The sequence below is a fragment of the Acomys minous genome (genome assembly GCF_964271855.1).
Source record: "Acomys minous genome assembly, chromosome: 13".
Lineage (NCBI taxonomy): Eukaryota > Metazoa > Chordata > Mammalia > Rodentia > Muridae > Acomys > Acomys minous.
The window spans coordinates 111,105,804-111,131,629 of NC_140495.1; the positions used below are offsets into that span (position 1 = coordinate 111,105,804).

At 48.6% G+C, this 25,826-nt stretch overlaps 1 protein-coding gene and 1 pseudogene across 2 annotated transcripts in view; one reads left to right on the forward strand and one right to left on the reverse strand.

The window, feature by feature from the left end:
• LOC311580746 (butyrophilin subfamily 1 member A1-like) overlaps positions 1 to 18,856 on the forward strand; it is a 30,520-nt pseudogene extending 11,664 nt beyond the window's left edge. The window contains exons 2-9 of the transcript XR_014783551.1: positions 10,060 to 10,154; positions 12,881 to 13,228; positions 14,069 to 14,350; positions 14,454 to 14,666; positions 14,995 to 15,021; positions 16,588 to 16,659; positions 17,588 to 17,614; positions 17,907 to 18,856. The product of XR_014783551.1 is annotated as a butyrophilin subfamily 1 member A1-like (transcript). The remainder of the gene's footprint in view (positions 1 to 10,059; positions 10,155 to 12,880; positions 13,229 to 14,068; positions 14,351 to 14,453; positions 14,667 to 14,994; positions 15,022 to 16,587; positions 16,660 to 17,587; positions 17,615 to 17,906) is intronic.
• Positions 1 to 25,826, reverse strand: part of LOC311582051 (H-2 class II histocompatibility antigen, E-D beta chain-like) — a 185,637-nt gene that overhangs the window by 37,856 nt on the left and 121,955 nt on the right. The window lies entirely within an intron of this gene.

The window sequence follows — 25,826 nt, forward strand, 5'->3', positions numbered from 1 at the left end:
GAGCCCTCTTGTGATGGGTAGGCACACAAGTGCAGAATACTGTATGAACAGTAAATAAATATTAAGGGGCTGGAGAGATGGCTCAGCGGTTAAGTGCACTGCCTGCTCTTCCAAAGGTCCTGAGTTCAAGTTCACTTCCCAGCAACCACGTGGTGGCTCACAACCATCTATAATGAGATCTGGTGCCCTCTTCTGCCTTGTGCACGTACATGCAGGCAGAACACTGTATACGTAATAGTTAATAAATCTTAAAAAAATATTTAAAAAACCCTGTGTTTGAATGTTCTTTGAGGGGCTTTGTAGTGGGGGGAGGAGGAGGGGTGGATGGGGGTGGGTTGGGTTAGAATGAGGCTGTGTGTGCAGAGCACGTGTGCGTGAGGAAGGACAGAGAGGAGTGACCTGGTCGCATCTCTGCCCTCCCTGGGCACACTGGGTAAGAGGGAGATCAAAGAGCTCATGCCCAGCTGGGACCTGGCAACGCTATGTCACATTCCGGCCACAAGGGGGCATCAGAGTCTGAGAAAATACAGTTAAGACTTCCTCAGGGCATAAATGTAAGTGTGAATATATGTGTATTAGAAATATATAATAAAACAAATCTATGATATTAGCTTTACCTATGTGCATGCGTGTGTATTTTCATGCATGTATGTCACATGTGTGCAGTTTCCAGCCCAGGACCAGAGAGAGCGCAGGGTCCCCAGAAGCTGCAGTTTCAGGAGGTTGAGAGTTCCCAAGGAGGCTTCTGGGACCTGAACCTGGGTGCCCTGAAGGAGCACAGCTGACAGCCTGTGGAGAGCCACAGATAGCAGCGCCCCCTGGTGCCTCCCCAGCACAATGCGCCCCTTATGCGCATGCCTGAAGGCATAGAGTGAGGTGGCATGATCCAACGCACCAACCAAGAGCGACAATGTGGCAGTCTCTGATAGGACCAGGCACACTATAAAGGTTCTGTGGGAGCTTTTCCCGGGGTCACTCCGGTAGCCCAGGATCCTGAATAAACTGCGGCAAGAAGAGTTCCTGGTGTTGGTGTCTTTCCTGCTGGTCGGGGGCGGCATCGACATTTTGGTGGCCCATATGGGGAATCTCAGAACTTGCGGCAGCCAGGGCAGCTAGCTGGTAAGTTCCCGGTCAGTGGGACATAACTGTTAGGTTCTCAGGCTTTGAGACAATTAAGTGCCGGGACTGGGACAAAATGGGGAATTATATTTTGGGGAAAGTGAAAGAGGAACGGTTTGACGGGGACGATTCTGGCCCCGAGGACGAAGAATTAGAGGAGTTGGCTGAATGGCTAGATAGCATTATTATACCAAAAGAGAAGGGGATCAAGATTACGCAGCCTTCAGCTCCTGAACTAGAGCCACCTGAATCTCCAGGCGGAATAAGACCCCCACCTTATATACCAGGGGAGGTAGGTCTACCTGTCCTGAGGTATGGAGGCAATTTCATTTGCAAAATGCCCCTCATTGTTACCCAGTTTTTCAGAATGCACAAGGGAATCGTTTTCATGAACCCTTGGATTTTAAAATTGTCCAAAGACTGGCTGAGTCTGTTCATGCTTATGGCACGACCGCAGCCTTTGTTATGGTGCAGTTGGAGTCCCTAGGGAGATATTGCATGACACCCTCAGATTGGCAAAATTCAGCACGAGCCTGCCTTTCACCTGGCGCCTATTTAGATTGAAAAGCTTATTACATTGAGTTCTCAGCTGAGCAGACAGCTGCCAATGTAGCTAACAGACAACCGGCATGGGACCAGGATATGCTTATGGGGCAGGGACGTTTCGCTAACCAACAGACAGGATATCCGGTGCAAGTTTTTGGGCAAATTAATTTTATTGGCACAAGGGCATGGAAAGCCCTTCCTAAACAAGGGGAAGTATCTGGAAATCTCACAAAAATTATTCAAGGAGGCAATGAAATATTTGCCGACTTTGTGGCCAGATTAGTTGATGCCGCTGGAAAGATCTTCGGCGACCCAGATACTGCAATGCCTTTGATAAAACAACTTATTTTTGAGCAATGTGCCAAGGAGTGTAGACAAGCCATAAATCCATACAAACATAAATCTTTAGATGTGTGGTTAAAGACCTGCAGAGGGATAGGAGGACCATTATCAAATGCAGGATTGGCTGCAGCCATGATGCAGGCAGCCCAGGGAAGGAATAGAAAGGGAATTACTGGTCCTCAAAATTGCTTCAAGTGCGGCAAAGAAGGACATTTCAGATGCCAGTGTCCCAGGGGAATTAATTAGACTAGTCAAAAATCCTCCTCCACGTACGCCTGGCCTCTGTCCCAAATGCAGGAAAGGAAATCATTGGGCTAATGAATGCCGGTCAGTAAAAGACATTAATGGTCAACCACTAGCAGCAGGATTTAGGGGAGCACGGCCAAAAAACGGGACACGGGGCCCTCGTCCTCAGGGCCCTCAAATATATGGGGCAATGGAGGAGACCAGAGCTCCAGAACAGTGGCCGAGTCTGCGTTCTCCCATAGAATGGCAACGCCCTGGAGAGCTACTAGAGGGAGCGCAGGCCTCAACCTCTGTTCCACCACCAGACTCGTACTGACCCACAAATGGGGCCTCAGTTGGTAGCCACTGATTTCACTGGCCCTCTACCAAAAGACACAGTGGGACCACTAATTGGCCGTAGTTCTACTACATTGCAAGGCCTTATTACTCATCCCAATGTAATTGATTCAGATTATACAGGCACTGTAAAAATTATGATCTCATCTCCTCATGGGGTGAGCACAATTTTGCCCGGTGACTGTCTAGCGCAGTTGCTCATTCTTCCTAGCTGTCATAATTTATTCCCGGCAAAAGATCTAATATGTGGAGAGAAGGGATTTGGATCCTCAGGAGCTTCGGTTTACATGGCTATGAATTTACAAAATCGCCCCACTCTAAAACTTTTAATAGAAGGAAAAGCAATCATTGGCCTTATGGATTCTGGAACAGACATAAGTATAATTGCTAAAGGTGATTGGTCCCCTGGATGGCCTGTTCAAACCTCTAGTCACTTACTCAGAGGGCTGGGTTTCGAGAAAAATCCCAAATATTAGTGCCAGAATGCAAAATTGGAAAGATGAAGAAGGACATGGAGGAGTTTTCCAACCCTATGTATCAGAAGTCCCCATAACCTTGTGGGGAAGAGATTTATTGAATGCAATGGGATATAAAATCACTAATCAGGAATCCTACAGCAGACAGTCCCAGGAGATGATGAATAATACGAGATATATTGGAGGAAAAGGACTTGGAAAAAATTTGTGGGGACGTCCAGATCCTATTGCCGGCATTCCAAAGCTTGACCGTAAGGGTCTAGGTTTTTCCTAGGGGCCACTGAGGATACAATTCCCATTACATGGAAAACTGAGGAACCTGTATGGGTTCCCCAGTGGCCTCTGCCCTCAGTAAAATGGCAAGCCATTCATGAGCTGGTTAGGGAACAGCTGGAACTAGGTCATTTACAGGCCTCAGTTTCAGCATGGAATACACCCATCTTTGTTATAAAAAAGAAATCAGGCAAATGGAGGTTATTACATGACTTGCAAGCTATTAATAATCAGATGATGCCAATGGGGCCAGTCCAAAGAGGCCTCCCGTTGCCATCCACTTTACCTGAAAATTGGCATATTATTGTGGTAGACATCAAGGATTGCTTCTTCTCCATTCCTCTGTCTCCAAAAGACACAATGAGATTTGCTTTCACAGTACCCTCAATAAATCATACAGAGCCTGATCAGAGATTTGAATCAGTAGTGTTACCACAAGGAATGGCTAATAGTCCTACGATGTGTCAGTTATATGTCGTTGATGCCATTCAGGGATTTAGGAGAAATTTTCCTCCACTTAAGTGCTTTCATTACATGGATGATATTTTGATTTGTGCAAAGAGTGAGGAGGTTTTAGTTCAAGCTTGCACCCGGCTAGTCCTGAGCTTAAAGGTAAAAGGATTGTTCATTGCTCCAAAGAAGGTGCAGAAAGCTACAATCATTGATTATCTAGGAACAAGAATATGTCAGGATAGAGTTACCCCACAAAAAATTACATTAAGAACTGATAGTTCCAAAAATTGCTGGGGGATATACAATGGCTGCAACCCTACTTAAAACTCACTAATTCCCAATTACAACCACTGTATGATATTTTGCCTGGGGATCCTGCCTTAACTTCCCCTAGAATTCTTCCCCTGAGGCAAGCGCGGCCTTATCCCTTGTTGAGGATGGATTAATTACTGCAAGTCTTACCAGATGGAATCCCAATGTAGCATTCTGATTATTAATCTTGCCCTCATATAGGCAACCTACGGGTGTGTTATGGCAATCAGCACCTTTATTATGGATTCATCCTAAGATTTCCCCAGGAAAAACACTCAGTCATTATCCTGATGCAGTAGCACAATTGGCCTTTGTAGGTTTTCATCAAAGCTTTCAATATTTTGGACAATGGCCTGAGAAGCTTATAATACCTTATACAGCTCAACAATTTAAAGTACTTTCTCATACTCTGGATAATTGGGCAATACTTCGCTGTAGTTACACTAGAGATATTGATAATCACTACCCCAAAGATCCCATTCTCCAGTTTGTCTCAGAGCATCCTGTTATTTTTCCTGTGGTCACATCTAAGCAACCATTAAAAAATTGCCCCGCTATTTTTACTGATGGATCTAAAACAGGGCGTAGAGCATATTCAGTTGATGGAGGCCAGCCGGTAATAAAGAAATTTGCCTCTCCTTCACCTCAAATAACTGCATTACAAATTGTCATCACTGTTTTTCAAGAATTCCCACAATCTTTTAATCTTCTCTCTGACTCCAAATACGTGGTTAATATAGTAAAAGTGTTAGAGATAACAGGGGAAATTAATATGAAAAGTGTGATTGGAGAATTGATATCCCAATTACAAACCCTCATTTGGAAACGTACTCAACCTTTCTTTATTCAACATATTCGAGTACATACCGGGCTCCCAGGGCCTTTATCAGAAGGTAATGGTATAGTGGATAAAGCCACACGGGCCCATTTAATCCTAACTGCTTTGACTAATCTGGATCGAGCCCATCAATTCCATTCTTATTTCCATGTTAATGAGAAAACTTTAGCTTCCCGCTTTGCCATTACAAGTGAGGAGGCACGAATTGTGGTGAAAGAATGTCAAACATGTGCTCCTTTTAGGCCTCAACTACCCCCGGGGGTAAATCCTCGAGGCCTCTGTCCCTTGCATATCTGGCAGATGGATGTCACTCATATACCAGAATTTGGGAAGCTAAAATATGTGCATGTTTCGATTGACACTGCCCCAGGTATTATATTTGCATCCCCACATACAGGAGAAAAATCCCATCATGTTATTGATCATTGCTTTGTGGCATGGAGTGCTTTGGGGCATGGAGTGCCTGGGGCATGCCAAAAACTTATAAAACTGATAATGGTCCAGCTTATACATCTGCTACTTTTACCTCCTTCTGTGCACAGATGGGTGTTACATTACTTCATGGCCTCCCTTATAATCCTCAGGGACAAGGCATCATCGAAAGAGCACATCGCACCCTTAAGGAATGCCTTCAAAAACAAAAAAGGGGAATAGGGTATAAAAGAACACCTAGAGAGTGCCGTGCTTTGGCTATGTTAACTATAAATTTTTTTCAATTAGATAAGTCTGGCATGACGGCCGCCGAGCGTCATGAGAGCCGAGACTCTACTTATAAAGGCACAGTCATGTGGAAGGATGTCCTTACAGGGCAATGGAAGGGCCCAGACCCAGTATTGGTCTGGGCGAGAGGATCTGTTTGTGTGTTTCCACAGGATGCAGACCAACCAGTGTGGGTGCCTGAAAGGTTAACTCGACTTACAAAAAGAAAAAATGATGATGTTCCAAAGCCTCTGGCAGAGCCTGACCCCATAGATGAGAATCTGGATGATAATGGTGGGAAACATTCCGGGCTCCATGACACAGCCTGAGTACAGGTGGGGAATCTTGTTGGGTTTTCCAAAACATACAACTGCAATTTTCCCAAGAATCTTCACCACCAATGTTTCGTTAACAAAAGAGATTGCACCTGATACAGAAAATATGGGCTTTCCCCCTAAAGGAAGCCTATGTTTTCAGATTATTAACTTGTCTAGCAGTCTCTCCCAGTATCTTGCAGGTAACTGGAGCAGAAGCCTGGATAGTCCCCTGCAGGAACTGCGTCTCTCCATGGTGCACATCAATTCTACACGAACTGACGTCTCCATCGTCTCTGGGCTATCGCAGTGGTTCCAGAATGCCTTCTGTCATCGGCAGGAGTGGGCGGGAATAAGAGCTTTGACAGTGTGTCTGGTCCTTGTCAGTTGCCTAGCACTCTGGTGCATATGCAGGATGCACGCCTGCCAACATCGCACGCAGGCCTCTATGATGCAAGCATTTGCTGCACTGGAGGCTGGGCAATCTCCTCAAATGTGTCTTGGCATGATAGAGAAGTAGTCAATGACGGGTATAGATCCCCCATGCACTTGGCAGACCAAGGCCATGATTTTAATGTGCTTCCGTTCCCCTTCCTTGGCATGGTGAGAATGGCATATACTCAGATATTGCCTGCCGTAAGGCATGGGCACCTTCAAGGGGTGTAGGACGAGGTACCGCAGGGGGAGGACCTGATTGTCTGACTCTGAATCCCCCGAGAAGTAAACCTGATTGCATAGAGGTTGATGTCGGAAACTGTCTTATTTGCTGTATGTTGGGGATGCCCACAGACAGCAGATCAGGACCTCCCTCTCCTCCTCAAAAAGACATCTTGGCAGGCCAATGTGGCCCCAGGAGGATCAGGTCAATGCTTCCCCCCTCTGGTTAATGCCCGCTCCCTTAGGGGACCCAAGCTCACCTGTATATGATGGATCCATCTACCTCTTTTTCTAATAAAGAGAGGGAGGAGGAGGAGAAGATGTTGAGGAAGGGCTACATGGCCAATGGTCAACCATCTTGTCAGCCTATTTCTCCAGTGCAGGGGGGACAACCTACCAGGCATTCTCTGTGCCACTTGCTCAAAATTTAATGAATAAGGGGGAACTGTGGAGAGCCACAGATAGCAGTGCCCCCTGCTGCTTCCCCGGCGCAATGCGCCCCCTTTTGCACATGCGCAGTGAGCAAGCCCCTTATGCGCATCCCTGAAGGCATAGCGTGAGGTGGTGTGATTGGAACGCACCAATCAAGAGCGACAACGTGGCAGTCTCTGATAGGACCAGGCACACTATAAAGGTTCTGTGGGAGCTTTTCCTGGGGTCACTCCTGTAGTCCAGGATCCTGAATAAAACTGCGGCAAGAAGAGTTCCCGGTGTTGGTGTCTTTCCTGCTGGTCGGGGGCATCATCGACAGAATACTCCATTTAATATTGGGGGTATGTGTTCATGGGTGTGAGTATGTGTGCATGGGTGTGAGTATGTGTGCGTGGGTGTGGGTATGTGTGCATGGGTGTGAGTATGAGTGCATGAGTGTGAGAGTACAGTCAAGTGGGAGCCAATGTGCTAATGTCATGTGTTCCATATGGAGGTCAAAGATTGGTGGAGCTAGTTGTTTCCTTATACTTTTATGTGGGTTCAGTGATCACACTAGGTTGTGAGGCTTGGTGGTAACACTTTTTAAAATCTACTTTATCGTAATGTTATTGTCAACCCTTCTTTTGTTGTTTTTTTCCTTCCTTCCTTTCTTTCTTTTCCAGACAGGGTTTGCCTGTGTAGCCTTGGCTGTCATGGACTCTCTTTGTAGACTAGACTGGCCTCAAACTCACAGTGATCCACCTGCCTCTGCCTCCTGAGTGCTGTGATTAAGGTGTGTGTCACCACACACAGCCTTTTTGTGTTTGTTTGTTTTGTTTTTTGGTTTTTGAGTCAGGAGCCCCTGCTCCACTGTCACTGGTATTAACCATGTGTGCCACCTCAGCCAGGCCCCACCTTCTGAGACAGGGTTCACATCGCTCAGGCTGACTTTGACCTCACCATGGAGCTGAGGTGGCCTGGAGCTCCTGATCACCCTGCCTGTCCCTCCTGAGAGCTGCGACGGCCGCCATGCCACACCCTATGCCTGTCCCTCCTGAGAGCTGCGAGGGCAGCCATGCCACACCACACAGAGCCAGCACTGTGTGTCTACAAGAACAGCCACCTGGGGCTTCTTCACCAGGGCTTCTTGTCACTGCAGCTGGCTGTGCCCCTGAGACGCCCTGTGAGGGGACACAGTGGACATCCCAGCCAGGTCTCCTCAGTGTCCGCTCTCTGTCTGAAGTGCTCCTGGTGGGCTGCCTGCCCCTCCTCCCCTGTGGAGGCTCAGGCTGGGGACTGAGGAGGAGACAAGAGCTGTGGTGCCAGCACCTGGAGTCCAAGGTCCCTTGCAGGCGCCTGCTGACTGTGTGGGGCCTGGAGCTGGGCCAGGGTGAGGCAGGGGTGCGAGGACAGGGAGGACAGAGTCTGCAGGACCTACCTTCCCCTCAGCTTAGTAGCTACTGGAGCTAGAGCTGGGCTTATGACGTCATCTGTGTTTGCAGTCCTGACAGGAGGTGACATCCCTCTGATGTGCACAGCCCAGCTCCTGATGCTAAAATGGGACTCAGTAAAGTGTTTTTTCTCCTTTCTGTCATGGCTAACATTTCCACAGTGTGTGTAGCCTCAAAAGTCTCCCCATCGGGCAGGGTAGGTGTGGCAGGGGTGAGGGGTGGGGGCTGAGGGTGGGGTAAGGCATGAGGGGGTGCGGGTGGGGGAGGTAGGTGAACTCTGACCTCTTCCTGATAGAGTGTGTGGGATCATACACATCCTGGTCACATTGCTTAACTTTCAGTTGTGGTGGCTGACACTGCAATCGCTCCATTGGCTGGCAGGGCCCTGCTGGAGTAGGAAGTGTCAAAGTCTCTGTAGAGACCGTGACAAGGTAGCCCGGGCTCTGCTTCTTGGAGATGTGGAAACCAGAGCTTTCTGAGCAGAGCTTAGCGCCCTGAGGGCATCTTGGAGCAGGGCTGAACCAAGGTTTGGTGTTGGTGGGTCCCCTGCAGCCCTGAGCTGTCCCTCATGAAGCCACAGCCTTTCAAAGCTGGAAGAAGCAACGAGAGCAGGTTGGTGGACACTGAAGACTGTTGGGGCCCAAAGAAGGGACAAAAGGTGAGATTATGTCCCTGAGTCCCAGCGGGTCACCTCCCTGGTGGCTGAGCCTGCAGACAGCTCAGAGGTGCTAAGAGTTGGTGCTTCTCAGGCCTTTAGGCTGCTCCCCCACACCCTGCACTCCTTCCAAGCAGCAGGCGGTTGGGGCAGACACGGGTTTACTTATGTTCTTTTCAACCCTGTCTTCACCCAGCAGCGTCTTTATTAAAGACAGAGTCTGTGAGGATAAACCTGTGCTGCAGGACGTGTGTGTGTGTGTGTGTGTGTGTGTGTGTATGTGTGTGTATTCGTGTGTGTGTGTGTGTGTGTGTGTCAATTTCTGGAACCGGCTGGAACTGTGGCAGGGACTAGGGTGACACTGAAGTGTGGACAGACTCCACAACCTAATGCAGGCCTCAGCCTGCTTGGAGATATGTGTGTCGCTGAAGCTGCCCAGATGGCGGTTGCTCACACCCTGAGTGGTAGAAGCACAGGGAGCCATGTTATTCCTGAGACAGGGGCTGGGCATAGGCTGTAGGTCTCGGGGTCACAGGCAGTGTGGAGAGTGACGCTGTCTACACTAGGCTGTCCTCGGGGCACTGAGAAAGGAAGTGGCTATATTTCTGGTGGAGTTTGACTGTATCATAGATGTTTCTGATCGAGCTTGGACATCCAGGAGCTGGGATGGGGTTGGCAGGGAAGAAATGTCTTCCTCTCAGAGGATGTGGGAGTCCCCAGCTCCCCACTCTTCTGCAGGGCTGGGAGGAGCCTGGCCTGGCTGTTGTCAGGGTTGATGTGTGAGACCTTCATCCTGTGAGCCTGGGTGTGGTGTGGTTTGCTCCTGTGGGGCTGACCCCTGCCCTGAGCCCAGCTCTCCCTGTGGAGGGTGCAGTGCCCCTCCTGGCTGCTGCCCAAGGTCTTGGTGTGACTCACCTGTTTTTCTCCCCAGCTCTGAGGACATGGGGCATTGCTGCAGGCAGTCTCCGCCCCGCCATCTTCTCTGCCTGTTTGTCCTTGCACAGCTGCTCCCCTGGGCATCCACAGGTGAGTCTGTCCTGGCTCCTCCTCCTTCCCTCCAGTGAGTAGGTCTGTCAGGTGCTCTGCTGCTCAGATGTGCAGGACACTCATTGAAACCTGGGATCCAGGCGTCCTCAGTGCTCACTGTACACTGCTTATTAATACAAACCCAGGATGGGCATGCGCGCAGCAGCCTTCCAGTGCTGAGCCTGGGACACTGTGAGTCCTTGGCCAGCCTGAGCTCCAGCGAGACCCCACCTGAGGAGCTTAGTTGGGGCGTCCATGGAGCTGGCCTAGGGCATAGGTGTTCAGAGTCCAGTGTTGGCTGCAGCAGAGTGAGCCAGGGAGAGAGATCAGCAACAGCACTCAGGGAGGACTGAGGTGAGAGCAGCCATGTTGGTTTTGGTGACCCTGGTGGGAAGTGCAGAGTCAGGGCTGAGCCTTGAGCAGAGTAGGCTGTGGCTCTGAGTCCATGTAAGGATCGCAGAGGTTTAGGTTGTGGACGGCAGGCAGGAGTCCTGGTCTATTGAGTGGCAGCAGTGACAGTTCAGAGTGACACTCAGCCCTTTGGGCCCCCCAGTGCCTGTACCACAGCCTTCCAGGTTTAGAGCTTCGAGGTCACTCAGAGTGAGGTGGACAAAAGAAAACATTTCTCTTTTATCAAGAAGTGATTGGGTCATCTGGACTGCTGGTGGTTTTTCAGAGAAGCAGCTATGGCTCTATGAATTTTATTTCCGGTGTTGGGTGTTTTCCCAGAATGCATGTCTGTGTGACACCTGCGTGCCTGATGCCCACAGAGTCCAGGAGCGTGTTACAGAATTGCCCCTGGTCCTCTGGAGGAGCCTCCGGTGTCTAAATTGCTGACCCTTCACTCCAGGGCCTGGATCTGTTTTACAGTTCACATAGGTCAGTTCACATAGGTCAGTGGAGGAAGACTGGGCTGACACACTGAGAACAGGATCGGGAGGTTCCTGGGTGCTGTCTGAGACAGGCCAGTTACACCAGTGGTTCTCAAGGTGTGGCCACACAAACCATGGCGTGAGCATCTGCAGAGACCTTTACAAATGTGGGACCATGTGCCCTCCCCAGACCTACGGAAGCTGAGCCCTGGGCTGAGATCCAGCCACCTGACAGGCACCTGGTGCCCAGGTGCGTGCAAGCTGGGGAAGGAATGCAGGAGAGATTTCTTCACAGAGTGGCTGGGGCCGGGGCGCAGGCGGAAGAGGGAGCTTCTACCCTCATTCATGGGGTTCACTGTTGTGGCGTGAAGGCCTCTTGTCCATTTTTCATGGATGCCTGTTGGGGGCCAACTGTGACAGTGTGTTCAGTCATCCTGGAGGGGATACAGGGTCGGTGAGGACTTAAGTGTGAAGACACTTACACACTTGATGCATGAAACAGGGCTTGAGGAAGCTCCTACAACTTTACATGCATACATGTGTTTATATGTACACATATATGTATACACACATGTATTTATATGTACATAAATGTATGCACACACATATATTTATATGTACACATATATGTATGCACACACATATGCCTTTGGTTGATGAGGCAGAGCTTCAACAACTTTCCTCCCCACAGCTTATATATCCTAGCAAAAAATTTCAAGCAGTATAAAAATCACAATGTGCTTACATTCTGTTTTTCTTCAAGTGATTGATTATAATGAGACTGGATCAAGCATTTTATGTATCACAGGTGAAAAATCAAGTTATTCTCAAGGATCCACAGACAATCCTATATGATCAACTTGTTATACATTAACAAAGTGTAAGCACGCAAGATGTCTTTTCTCAGCCAGTTTCTCTTCCTGGAAGCTGCAAGTTTGGTTTCAAAGATGGGATCAATTGTTTTATTATTTATCTTAAAAAGTAATCTTATAAAAAAAATCTTACAAGAGTCACAAATCTAAACTTTTATATAAAAACAGCCATTTCTACCTTAAATCCTCAGATGCACACCTACTCATAACTTTTTAATTAAATTATATCCGGGAGTTGAGAGCAAAAATGTGTTCAGGAAATCAGTCATTGCCTCGATCACCAGGCCAGCTTTACTGAGAGTCACGTCAGCCACGACTGGTTGAGCTGCACTGTTCTTGTTCCCTTACCTCAGAACATTCCTCGCTCACTTATCAAGAGGGTGCCTGTCTGAGCTTCAAATTGCTCCCCAAGATTTTCTACTACAGAGCAACGACATCTTATCCTAAATTTGCTAACAAGCTGTATCTCCAAATTCTTCCTAAGGGTGATGGACTTACTAACAACCTACGTCTCTAATTCCTTCTGAGGTGGTGGATGCATCAATAAGCTGCTCCCGTAGCAATGTTTGAAAAGATGTATCACTATTTTTGCAAGTGCCCAACACACTTCCCAGTGAGGAGCTGGGAGCCCCCTAAGGGTTTTCATGCAACTCTTAGGTTATGTACCGAGTGTCCATGAAGGCAGCAAGCAGTGTGATGCTCCGCATGAGCATGGTGCCCTCAGGACACACGCTCCTCAGACTCTGCCTGTCTGAGGCACACCCACCGCAGTTGCGCTAACCATTGGGCCGCATTCCGTGAGTTCTAAAGGTGTTTTGCTGTTTCTCTTGCATGGCCCCCAACAGGTGCCCAATTCCCAGAGCCTAGGGCAACCTTATGCAGTCTTTGGTTTCTGCTCACAGGAAATTTCACTTCACTGTGTGTGTTCTCTGTGTTGACCTGTGTCTCTATTGTCCTCTCTCCTCTGTGTCTTCGTCCACAGAGGAGTTCCAGGTGTTTGGTCCCTCCGGCCCCATTGTGGCCGAGCTCGGTGGGGAAGCCATGCTGCCCTGCTCCGTGTTTCCAGTCATGAGTGTGGAGAACATGGAGCTCAGGTGGTTCCGCACCAGATTCTCAGAAGCTGTGTTTGTCTATCGGGACGGGCGGGAGCAGCAGGAAGAGCAGATGGCGGAGTTCTCAGGGCGGATGTCGCTAGTGAAGGACCAGTTCCACCAGGGCCAGGCTGCTGTGCGCATCCACAATGTCCAGGTGTCAGACAGTGGGATATACATCTGCCACTTCAGACAGGGACGCTTCTATGAAGAAGCCATCGTGGAACTGAAGGTGGCAGGTGGGTTACCTGATCTCTGTCCTGTAGACCTTGGGGGACCTGTGTGTGGAGGAAAGTAGGGGATCAGGTCATTCAGCCCTTTATTTATTTTTTCAGAGTTCTCTCATAGGCCAGACTGTCCTTGAGCCAGCTGTGCAGTGGAGAACACTCTGAGCTCCCTGTCCTAAGTGTGGGGCTCACATGGGTGCTGCAGTAACGTGGCTCTGGTCTCTTGTCTGTGTTTCTATTATTTTAGTTTTCATTTTGAGCTGAGAAATGGGTGCTGCATTCCTACATAGGTTAATTCAATCCAAACTCTACATGTGGATCCCTTAAAATGTGCTGGGCCTTCTTCTGGGGACCAGGGCTACTGTTGGGGTTTTGACAACACCAGCTGGTGGAATCATAGTTTATACGTCATCAGGAAAATCAGATGCACCAGTGGGTGGTCGATGTTTAAGACTAATGACTGAGGAGAGCAAGGAAGGAAGCTCAGGGTACCGTCTTCCCTGGGAAGAGAGCTCGTGTGGGCCTGACAGCTATCGGGCACAGGTGTGTGGATGATGGAGCGATGGAGCAATGGGTTTTAGCTCAGGGTTCCCAGACTCAAATCCTTCAGATTTCTCTGGATCTTGTGCTTGATTAAAGAGTGACCTGTGCACTGTTCCCCACAGTGGACACTGCTCTCTCTCTTCTGTCCTGCAATATGGGCTCAGCCTAGTCCCATCCTGGGTAGAGCTTTTCCTCTTCAAGCCCTATGTGCCCTGTGAACGGCTCCCCCTGTATTTATGTGACACACAGTTGCTCCTGGGTCCATGAGCCTACGTGGCTTCCAGGGTCTTCATGTCTGTCCTCCTGCAGCGACGGGCTCTGTCCCTGAAGTGTACATCAAAGGTCCACAAGATGATGGCGTGTGTGTGGTGTGCGTGTCTTCAGGGTGGTACCCGAAGCCCCAGGTGCAGTGGAGAGACTCCAGAGGGGAGAATCTCCCAGCATCCTCTGAGACCCACACTGAAGATGCTGAAGGGCTGTTCAGCATGGAGACCTCGCTGGTGGTGACAGACAGCTCCTTGAGGAATGTGACCTGCTCCATCTTCAGTCCCTCCTTGGGCCAGGAGCAGGCCATGGCCATTGTCGTCCCAGGTGAGAGCTGTCCCTCACTCCTGCAGTTGGAAGTGGATGGCCTTCCCAGATGTGCTGGCTGGCCGCACAGGATGCCCATCACTGCTGTCTGCCTGGGCCACAGAGCCCTTCTTTTCTCAGGTTTCTCCCTGGATGCCAACGTTTCTCGTGACCCTGAGCATGATGGGACTCCTAGTCCTAGGGACAAGCTGTTTACTCAGAAGAGAACGTTCTGAAAGGCTGCAGGTGCAGCGGGAACACGAGAGTCTTTCACATTTGCGGAAGCGTTTCCAGTGGACAATCCTGTCCTCCTTCGGATATAGGCTGAGCACCATCAGTAAGTCAGGGCAGAGGTGAAGGGTGGGTCCAGAGTCTCCAGGAGGATCCACTGTTCTGGCATCAAGAACAAAGGAAAAATACAAAACAAAACAAAACAAAACAGGAAGAACCAAGAGCCAAGACCGCTCAGGGTGGCTGGAGCCTATACTTTAGATTACTAGGAGAACACACTGCTTCCTTTTCCCTCCCAAGTTTACAGACTCACTCTTCTCACTGTTTTTCAGGCACACTCCAGGCAGAGCTTGGTGAGTCACGGTTTTCCTCCTGACCCTCTGGTCCCCTCAGTAGCCCAGTTCCTCTCTTGACTCCTGTTTGTCACTTTTCAGGTCGGAGGAAGAGAGCTTACATGGCTGGTGAGTGGCCTTCCCAGTGTCCCATGGTTCCTTCTGGCTGATGTGGCCAGGTGTGCCCTGTAGGCAGAGTGGGAACCCCTTTTGGGGACAGAAGTGAAGGTCCTGGGAGGGGAAGCCTGGTCTATGGGTCCTTCTGGTCTCTGGAAGACACGTGACTCCTGAGTGTGTCCTGGGCCCTGGGTCTTCTTGGTCCAGCCACATCCTGACACCTGCATTGCTGTCTTTTTGGGCTGCATTAGCTGCAGCTTCCTGTGTGCGCCTGGGAGCTAAGGCAGTGTTAACCTTTCATCAAAGGAGGTGTCTTAGGATCCTCCTGCTATGAATAGCACCATGACCAGATGCATCTTGGGAAGGAAAGGGTCTGTTTGTCTTGTACATTTTCACATTACAGCCCATCATTGAGGAAATGCAGGGCGGGAGCTCAAGGCGGGAAGCTCAGCAGGAACTGAAGCAGAGACCACAGGAAGGCAGCTTATATACTTGCTCCCAATGGCTTGTCCAGCCTGCTTGCTGTTGCACTCCAGGACCAGCTGCCCAGGACGGCACCACCCACAGTGGGCTGGCCCCTTCTGTGGCAATCAATCAATCAATCAATCAATCAATTAATCAGTCAATTAAGAAAATGTCCCACGGCCTTGTTTCTAGCCTATGTGGTGGGGACATTTTTTGTTACTTGAGGGTCCTTCCTTTCAGTTGACTCTAGCTTTTGTCAAATTCACCAAAACTCTGACCATCACAAGAGCTTTATTACAAGTAAACGCGGCCACAGATCCAGGAGCACGGCCGGTGTCCATTCCTCAGTCACCCCAGGGAGTCTGTTCCTTTAGCTCCTGAAGGTGTTGATGAAGGTGGTGGCAGAGGCCAGGGCTGCTGACCTCAGCAGGAAAGGGACTGCAAGAAGCTGAGTGCAGCTGGCATCGTGGTCCCTGGCTTTAGAAACATTTTACCTAAGAACACTTGGTGTGTCACCCAAGACCTCACCTCATGTCCACGTTTTATGCACATCCATTTTCCCATATATTTTCAAGTTTATCTTTTCTAAAAGTGCTGACATCATAGTGGTTTGTGACCATTTTGGAATAACTTTATTTCGTTTTCTAAGATTTCTTTTAATATAGCAAAGCTTTGATTGTTAATAGTGAAGCTGAATAATTATAGAATACTACTACTGCTACTATTCCACTTAAAAATTTTAAATTAGCACTCAGGAGCCAGAGCAAGCAGATCTCTGTGAGTTTGAGGCCAGCCTGGTCTACAAAGCAAGTCCAGGACAACCAAGGTTACACAGAGAAACCCTATCTTGAAAAACCAAAACCAAAACCCCAACCCCCCAAAAAACCAAAAAAACAAAAAAAAAAAAACCATTAAAACCAGCTATTTGACAGCTAAAGGGGTCACAGCATCGGAGGCAGTGTGGGAACTGAGCCTACAATGCCATCTTTGTCATCTGTGATCCAGGGAATTTCCCATGATCCTCTGCTGCCTCTGCATCTTGCAGGAGCAGCTCCTCAGGGTCCTCTCTCCTCCTTTACAGTGCAGGGAGGGAGGGTGGGCAGAGTCTCTGAGTGGGCACTGCTGATTGTGTTCTCACCAGAGTGTGTTCATTTCCAGCCTGGAGGACGGCCCAGCTGTACGCAGGTGCGTGAGTATTATAAGATGCCACCTTCTGGGCAGAACACGTGTCTTAGCCTTTCTAGAACCGGGATGAAGCACCGTGCCCAAACCTACTCGAGCCGCAGAGGGTTTGACTCTTACTTCCAGTCCATCCTGTCAGCAAGTCAAGGCAGGACTCACACAGGGCAGGATGTGCAGTCAGGAGCTGACACAGGGGCCATGGCGGGGAACTGCTTGCCGCATTGCTCCATGTGGCTTGCTCAGTTTCTTTTCTCTCATACCGCACGACCACCGTCCGAGGGTGACACTGCCCACAGCGGGCTGGGGTCTCCCACATCAGCCATCAATCAAGAGATGCCCCAGGGACGTGTCCACAGGCCAGTCCTATGGGAGCGTTTTCTCTGGTCGTCAGATTCCTTCCTCCCAGAGGACCCTGCCTACATCAAGCTAACATAAAGGCCGGCGCAGCCCAGCTGTTGTCTTCTCAGTGTCAGCAGCTGTGGCCACCAAAGCTGACCTGCACAGGCTGGGCCGTTAGTTCTCTGCCACAGAGGCAGGGCGGGCTCATGAGGCCCTGTCTGGTGGACTACAGAGAGATAGTGGTTAGGAGAGAAGATCCACAGGGCTGTCTGTATCCCATCCCAAGCGTGTGTGTGTGTGTGTGTGTGTGTGTGTGTGTGTGTGTATGTATGTGTATGTATGTATGTATGTATGCATATTTGTTTATGTAAATATATGTGTGTGTTCCTGTGCATGTGTCTCTGTGTATGTATATATGTGTGTGTGTATGTGTGTGCATGTGCACATGTGTGCATGTCTGTGTATGTGGCTGTGTGTGTGTGTGTGACAGGTACATTGTCCCACAGCTCCCAGGTCTCTGTTTGTTAGGACAGCTGCTGACCAGATGTGTGCAGTCCCTCAAGCCTCTCACATGACTGTGTTTCTCTTGTAGATTGGCGCAAGGAGCTCTTCCAGGCCTGTGAGTGACTCCGTGTTCCTCAGGGACATTCCTCCTGTCCTTCCCATGGCTCTAGTCTCTTGTTCAGTTCCCTGTGATGACCCCCAAGTGGTGACAGCTTCAGTGGTGTGGGTGGCCGAGGGGCAGTCACTAAGCTGGGTCTGGTTCTCAAGCTCCCTGTGACCTTGTGACTCCTAAGTTGACTTTTGGTCCTTCCCCTGCGTGCAAGAGGCTTTGAGATGGAGGTGGGGGTGGCTGTGGCTTTGTCTGGGGACTGGACAGGTCCTCACATGACTGGCAACTCTCCCTGCAGGCTCTGTCACTCTGGATGCAGACTCTGCCCACCCCATCCTTGCCATCTCCCAGGACAGACTGAGTGTGACCTGGAAGCAAACGACCATGTCGTTGGATGACCTCTTCTGTGTGTTGGGCAAGGAAGGCATCTCGTCAGGACGCCATTACTGGGAGGTGGAGATAAGGAACGGCCACATCAGCAAGTGGGTTCTGGGGGTCTGCAGGGAAGATGTGAAGAGGGACAGTTTGTACTTTGAGAGTCCAGCCAAGGGCTTTTGGACTGTGGGGCGGTCCAGTGGTGGATATTGGGCCTACGTAGACACTGGGAGGGAGACATTATCCTTAAGGCAAGCTCCTCAGAGTGTGGGGGTGTTCGTGGACTACAGTGAGGGTGACATCTCCTTCTACAACATGAGTGACAAGTCCCACATCTTCTCCTTCCGTGACGCTTCCTTCTCTGGGAGGCTTTTTCCATACTTCAGGCTCAAGTCCGGAATTGTTTCCATGATTGTCAGGTCCGCGGAAAATGGGTCTCAGGAGAATGGAGGAGGGGAGGGGGAGAGGGAAGAAGAGGAGGAAGCAGCTGTTCTTGCTCTCTTTGGAGGAGTCTCATAGTCCCCAGTGGAGGGCCTGGGTCCAGGCTCTTGTGTTGTGGACTTTATGCCAGGAGAAGAGTCTCCTTTCCTCCCCAGTCCTGGTGACACCTTGTTCCCACAGTGAGATCACTGCCTCTGGGTTGTCAGCCTGAGTCCTTGTGAGACTGTGAACACAGGCCAAAGCCCCCATGAGTCCTGGAAAGGCCTGAAGTCTTGGTCTACTGCTCTCCTCTCTGACTCTGAGGCTGAGGGAGCAGAGAGTTCACTCTCTGTGTTCAGGCAGCAGAGAATTTGCCCTGAGTGTTGGTTAAAACAGGCTGGTTTGCACTATGGCTGGCTCCTGTGAGCAGTGCTGTGGGGCGTGTGGGGAGCAGTCGGCTCCTGCGAGCAGTGCTGTGGGGCCTGTGGGGAGCAGTCGGCTCCTGTGAGCAGTGCTGTGGGGCGTGTGGGGAGCAGACGGCTCCTGTGTGCAGTGCTGTGGGGCGTGGGGGGAGCAGATGGCTCTTGGACACAGGAGTTCCTCTGGCTTGTTCCTCGTGTGTGACTGCTAAACCACAGGCAGTGACTCTAAGTGGCCTCTCAGTGGGCAGAACCTGTTCATCAAACCCCCAGGAACCAGCATTATCAGCATATCAGGTCTGCTGATGCTTTCTTACATAGATTATTTCATTTGCACATTTGAATCTCTTTTATTCAAATATTCATGTAACTATAAAATTAATTCATATTTTCCTAAGGTTGGCATCATATATTTTAACTTTTTATTGTTTGGTTACCTACTGTCTATCCCTCCCGTGGAGGGAGCAGAAACAGAGTTTCATGCTGTCACTCTTAGCAGCCTTGGTTCTTCTCGACTTTTGGGGATTGTGATGTCTTATTTATTTTATGTATAAGTGTTCTGTCTCATGTACGCCTGCATCCCAGAAGAGGGCATCAGAGGGTGCAGATGGCTGTGAGCCACCATGTGGTTGTTGGGAATTGAACTCAGGGCCTCTGGTAGAGCAGTCAGTGCTCTTAACTGCAGAGCCATCTCTCCAGTCCCCTATTTATGAATATTTTAAGACAGGGTCTCATGAGACTCAGGCTGATTTGGAACTCTCTTTGGAGCCAAGTGTGGCGTTTTGTATGCAAATGTCCCCCATCAGCCCAGATGTTTTACTTCTTGGTCCCCGGTTGATTGTGGTGTTGGGAATGTGGTGTTCGGGATGTGTGTCCTTGATGAAGTGTCACTGGGCTGGACTTTGAAGATTCAGGACGCTGCACCACTCCCAGCTTGCCCTCTCGGCTTCCTGGCTGTGGTCCAGGTGTAAGCTCTCAGCCTCCTGCTGCCGCCACTCTGCTCCTGCTCTGTCCTGGACTCCTGCTGGAGCTCCTGTCTGGAGCAGTTCTATCGGGACAGGATGGTGCAGAGGCTCCTCTGTCTTGTATTCTTGCTGAGGTGACTTGAGGTTTCACTAGAAATTGATCTCCTTGATGGACTACCCAACTATATTCTCGGGACCTGAGGTCCTGTTGCCCCAGGAACTTATAGCTTCTCTCGACTGTCTGCTTGTGGGAAGCTGCTGAATGAGATGCCAGGATTAGAGTTTTCATTCAAAACCCCCATGGTCTGCACACATGGGCACCATCTGGGCCCATGAATACCTGAGCGTTGTTCCAGCCAGATGGAGTAATGATGTTCACTGGGCAAAACTGTGTCTGTGGGGTGGGCTGGAGAGATGGCTCAGAGGTTTAGAGTCCTGGCTGCTCTTCCAGAGGTCCTGAGTTCAATTCCCAGCAACCACATGGTGGCTCATGACCATCTACAATGAGATCTGGAGCCCTCTTCTGTCTTGTGCACGTACATGCAGGCAGAGCACTGAACACATAATAGTTAATAAATCTTAAAAAATATTTTTAAAACCCTGTGTTTGAATGTCCTTTGAGGGGCTTTGTAGTGGGGGGAGGGCGAGGGGTGGGTGGGGGTGGGTTGGGTTAGAATGAGGCTGTGTGTGCAGAGCACGTGCGCGTGAGGAAGGACAGAGAGGAGTGACCTGGTCGCATCTCTGCCCTCCCTGGGCACACTGGGTAAGAGGGAGATCAAAGAGCTCATGCCCAGCTGGGTCCTGGCAGCGCTATGTCACAATCCGGCCACAAGGGGGCATCAGAGTCTGAGAAAATACAGTTGAGACTTCCTCAGGGCATAAATGTGTGAATATATGTGTATTAGAAATACATAATAAAACAAATCTATGCATATTAGCTTTACCTATGTGCATGCGTGTGTATCTTCATGCATGTATGTCACAAAAAAAAGGGGATCAAGATTACACAGCCTTCAGCTCCTGAACTAGAGCCACCTAAATCTCCAGGCAGAATAAGACCCCCACCCTATATACCAGGGGAGGTAGGTCTACCTGTCCTGAGATATGGAGGCAATTTCATTTGCAAAATGCCCCTCATTGTTACCCAGTTTTTCAGAATGCACAAGGGAATCGTTTTCACGAACCCTTGGATTTTAAAATTGTCCAAAGACTGGCTGAGTCTGTTCATGCTTATGGCACGACCGCAGCCTTTGTTATGGTGCAGTTGGAGTCCCTGAGGAGATATTGCATGACACCCTCAGATTGGCAAAATTCAGCACGAGCCTGCCTTTCACCTGGTGCCTATTTAGATTGGAAAGCTTATTACACTGAGTTCTCAGCTGAGCAGACAGCTGCCAATGTAGGTAACAGACAACCGGCATGGGACCAGGATATGCTTATGGGCCAGGGACGTTTCGCTAACCAACAGACAGGATATCCGGTGCAAGTTTTTGGGCAAATTAATTTTATTGGCACAAGGGCATGGAAAGCCCTTCCTAAATGAGGGGAAGTATCTGGAAATCTCACAAAAATTATTCAAGGAAGCAATGAAATATTTGCCGACTTTGTGGCCAGATTAGTTGATGCTGCTGGAAAGATCTTCGGCGACCCAGATACTGCAATGCCTTTGATAAAACAACTTATTTTTGAGCAATGTGCCAAGGAGTGTAGACAAGCCATAAATCCATACAAACATAAATCTTTAGATGTGTGGTTAAAGACCTGCAGAGGGATAGGAGGACCATTATCAAATGCAGGATTGGCTGCAGCCGTGATGCAGGCAGCCCAAGGAAGGAATAGAAATGGAATTACTGGTCCTCAAAATTTCTTCAAGTGTGGCAAAGAAGGACATTTCAGACACCAGTGTCCCAAGGGGATTAATCAGACTAGTCAAAATCCTCCTCCACGTACGCCTGCCTCTGTCCCAAATGCAGGAAAGGAAATTATTGGGCTAATGAATGCCGGTCAGTAAAAGACATTAATGGTCAACCACTAGCAGCAGGATTTGGAGGAGCATGGCCAAAAACCGGGACACGGGGCCCTCGTCCTCAAGGCCCTTAAATATATGGGGCAATGGAGGAGACCAGAGCTCCAGAACAGTGGCCGAGTCTACATCCTCCCGTAGAATGGCAACGACCCGGAGAGCTATTAGAGGGAGCACAGGCCTCGACCTCTGTTCCACCACCAGACTCGTACTGACCCCACAAATGGGGCCTCAGTTGGTAGCCACTGATTTCACTGGCCCTCTACCAAAAGACACAGTGGGACCACTAATTGGCCGTAGTTCTACTACATTGCAAGGCCTTATTATTCATCCCGGTGTAATTGATTCAGATTATACAGGCACTGTAAAAATTATGATCTCATCTCCTTGTGGGGTGAGCGCAATTTTGCCCGGTGACCGTCTAGCGCAGTTGCTCATTCTTCCTAGCTGTCATAATTTATTCCCGGAAAAAGATCTAACACATGGAGAGAAGGGATTTGGATACTCAGGAGCTTCGGTTTACGTGGCTATGAATTTACAAAGTCGCCCCACTCTAAAACTTTTAATAGAAGGAAAAGCAATCACTGGCCTTATGGATTCCGGGGCAGACAAAAGTTTAATTGCTAAAGGTGATTGGTCCCCCGGATGGCCTGTTAAAACCTCTAGTCACTTACTCAGAGGGCTGGGTTTTGAGAAAACCCCAAATATTAGTGCCAGAATGTTAAATTGGAAAGATGAAGAAGGACATGGAGGAGTTTTCCAACCCTATGTATTAGAAGTCCCCATAACCTTGTGGGGAAGAGATTTATTGAATGCAATGGGATATAAAATCACTAATCAGGAGCCCCACAGCAGACAGTCCCAGGAGATGAGGAATAATACGGGATATATTGGAGGAAAAGGACTTGGAAAAAATTTGCGGGGACGTCCAGATCCTATTGCCGGCATTCCAAAGCTTGACCGTAAGGGTCTGGGTTTTTCCTAGGGGCCACTGAGGATACAATTCCCATTACATGGAAAACTGAGGAACCTGTATGGGTTCCCCAGTGGCCTCTGCCCTCAGTAAAATTGCAAGCCATTCATGAGCTGGTTAGGGAACAGCTGGAACTAGGTCATTTACAGGCCTCAGTTTCAGCATGGAATACACCCATCTTTGTTATAAAAAAGAAATCAGGCAAATGGAGGTTATTACATGACTTGCGAGCTATTAATAATCACATGATGCCAATGGGGCCAGTCCAAAGAGGCCTCCCATTGCCATCCACTTTACCTGAAAATTGGCATATTATTGTGGTAGACATCAAGGATTGCTTCTTCTCCATTCCTCTGTCTCCAAAAGACACAATGAGATTTGCTTTCACAGTACCCTCAATAAATCATACAGAGCATGATCAGAGATTTGAATGGGTAGTGTTACCACAAGGGATGGCTAATAGTCCTACGATGTGTCAGTTATATGTCACTGATGCCATTCAGGGATTTAGGAGAGAATTTCCTCCACTTAAGTGCTTTCATTACATGGATGATATTTTGATTTGTGCAAAGAGTGAGGAGGTTTTAGTTCAAGCTTACACCCGGCTGGTCCTGAGCTTAAAGGTAAAAGGATTGTTCATTGCTCCAAAGAAGGTGCAGAAGGCTACAATTATTGATTATCTAGGAACAAGAATATGTCAGGATAGAGTTACCCCACAAAAAATTACATGAAGAACTGATAGTTTGAAAACACTTAATGATTTCCAGAATTGCTGGGGGATATACAATGGCTGTGACCCTACTTAAAACTCACTAATTCCCAATTACAACCACTGTATGATATTTTGCCTGGGGATCCTTCCTTAACTTTCCCTAGAATTCTTACCCCTGAGGCAAGCGCGGCCTTATCCCTTGTTGAGGATTGATTAATTACTGCAAGTCTTACCAGATGGAATCCCAATGTAGCATTCCAATTATTAATCTTGCCCTCATATAGACAACCTACGGGTGTGTTATGGCAATTGGCACCTTTATTATGGATTCATCCTAAGATTTCCCCAGGAAAAACACTCAGTCATTATCCTGATGCAGTAGCACAATTGGCCTTTGTAGGTTTATATCAAAGCTTTCAATATTTTGGACAATGGCCTGAGAAGCTTATAATACCTTATACAGCTCAACAATTTGAAGTACTTTCTCATACTCTGGATAATTGGGCAATACTTCGCTGCAGTTATACTAGAGATATTGATAGTCACTACCCCAAAGATCCCATTCTCCAGTTTGTCTCAGAGCATCCTGTTATTTTTCCTGTGGTCACATCTAAGCAACCATTAAAAAATTGCCCCACTATTTTTACTGATGGATCTAAAACAGGGCGTGGAGCATATTCAGTTGATGGAGGCCAGCCGGTAATAAAGAAATTTGCCTCTGCTTCACCTCAAATAATTGAATTACAAATTGTCATCACTGTTTTTCAAGAATTCCCACAATCTTTTAATCTTCTCTCTGACTCCAAATACGTGGTTAATATAGTCAAAGTTTTAGAGATAACAGGGAAAATTAATATGAAAAGTGTGATTGGAGAATTGATATCCCAATTACAAACCCTCATTTGGAAATGTACTCAACCTTTCTTTATTCAACATATTCGAGCACATACCGGGCTCCCAGGGCCTTTATCAGAAGGTAATGATATAGTGAAGAAAGCCACACAGCCCATTTAATCCTAACTGCTTTGACTAATCTGGATCCAGCCCGTCAATTCCATTCTTATTTCCATGTTAATGCGAAAACTTTAGCTTCCCGCTTTGCCGTTACACTCGAGGAGGCACAAATTGTGGTGAAAAATGTCAAACATGTGCTCCTTTTAGACCTCAACTACCCCCAGGGGTAAATCCTCGAGGCCTCTGTCCCTTGCATATCTGGCAGATGGATGTCACTCATATACCAGAATTTGGGAAGCTAAAATATGTGCATGTTTCGATTGACACTGTCTCAGGTATTATATTTGCATCCCCACATACAGGAGAAAAATCCCATCATGTTATTGATCATTGCTTTGCGGCATGGAGTGCCTGGGGCATGCCAAAAACTTATAAAACTGATAATGGTCCAGCTTATACATCTGCTACTTTTACCTCCTTCTGTGCACAGATGGGTGTTACATTACTTCATGGCCTCCCTTATAATCCTCAGGGACAAGGCATCATCGAAAGAGCACATCGCACCCTTAAGGAATGCCTTCAAAAACAAAAAAGGGGAATAGGGTATAAAAGAACACCTAGAGAGTGCCTTTCTTTGGCTATGTTAACCATAAATTTTTTTCAATTAGATAAGTCTGGCATGATGGCCGCCGAGCGTCATGAGAGCCGAGAATCTACTTATAAAGGCACAGTCATGTGGAAGGATGTCCTTACAGGGCAGTGGAAGGGCCCAGACCCAGTATTGGTCTGGGCGAGAGGATCTGTTTGTGTGTTTCCACAGGATGCAGACCAACCAGTGTGGGTGCCTGAAAGGTTAGCTCGACTTACAAAAGAAAGAATGATGATGTTCCAAAGCCTCTGGCAGAGCCTGACCCCATAGATGAGAATCTGGATGATAATGGTGGGAAACATTCCGGGCTCCATGACACAGCCTGAGTACAGGTGGGGAATCTTGTTGGGTTTTCCAAAACATACAACTGCAATTATCCCAAGAATCTTCACCACCAATGTTTCGTTAACAAAAGAGATTGCACCTGATACAGAAAATATGGGCTTTCCCCTTAAGGGAAGCTTATGTTTTCAGATTATTAACTTGTCTAGCAGTCTCTCCCAGTATCTTGCATGTAACTGGAGCAGAAGCCTGGATAGTCCCCTGCTGGAACTGCATCTCTCCATGGTGCACATCAATTCTACACGAACTGACGTCTCCGTGGTCTCTGGGCTGTTGCAGTGGTTCCAGAACGCCTTCTCTCATTGGCAGGAATGGGCGGGAATAAGAGCTTTGACAGTGTGTCTGGTCCTTGTCAGTTGCCTAGCACTCTGGTGCATATGCAGGAT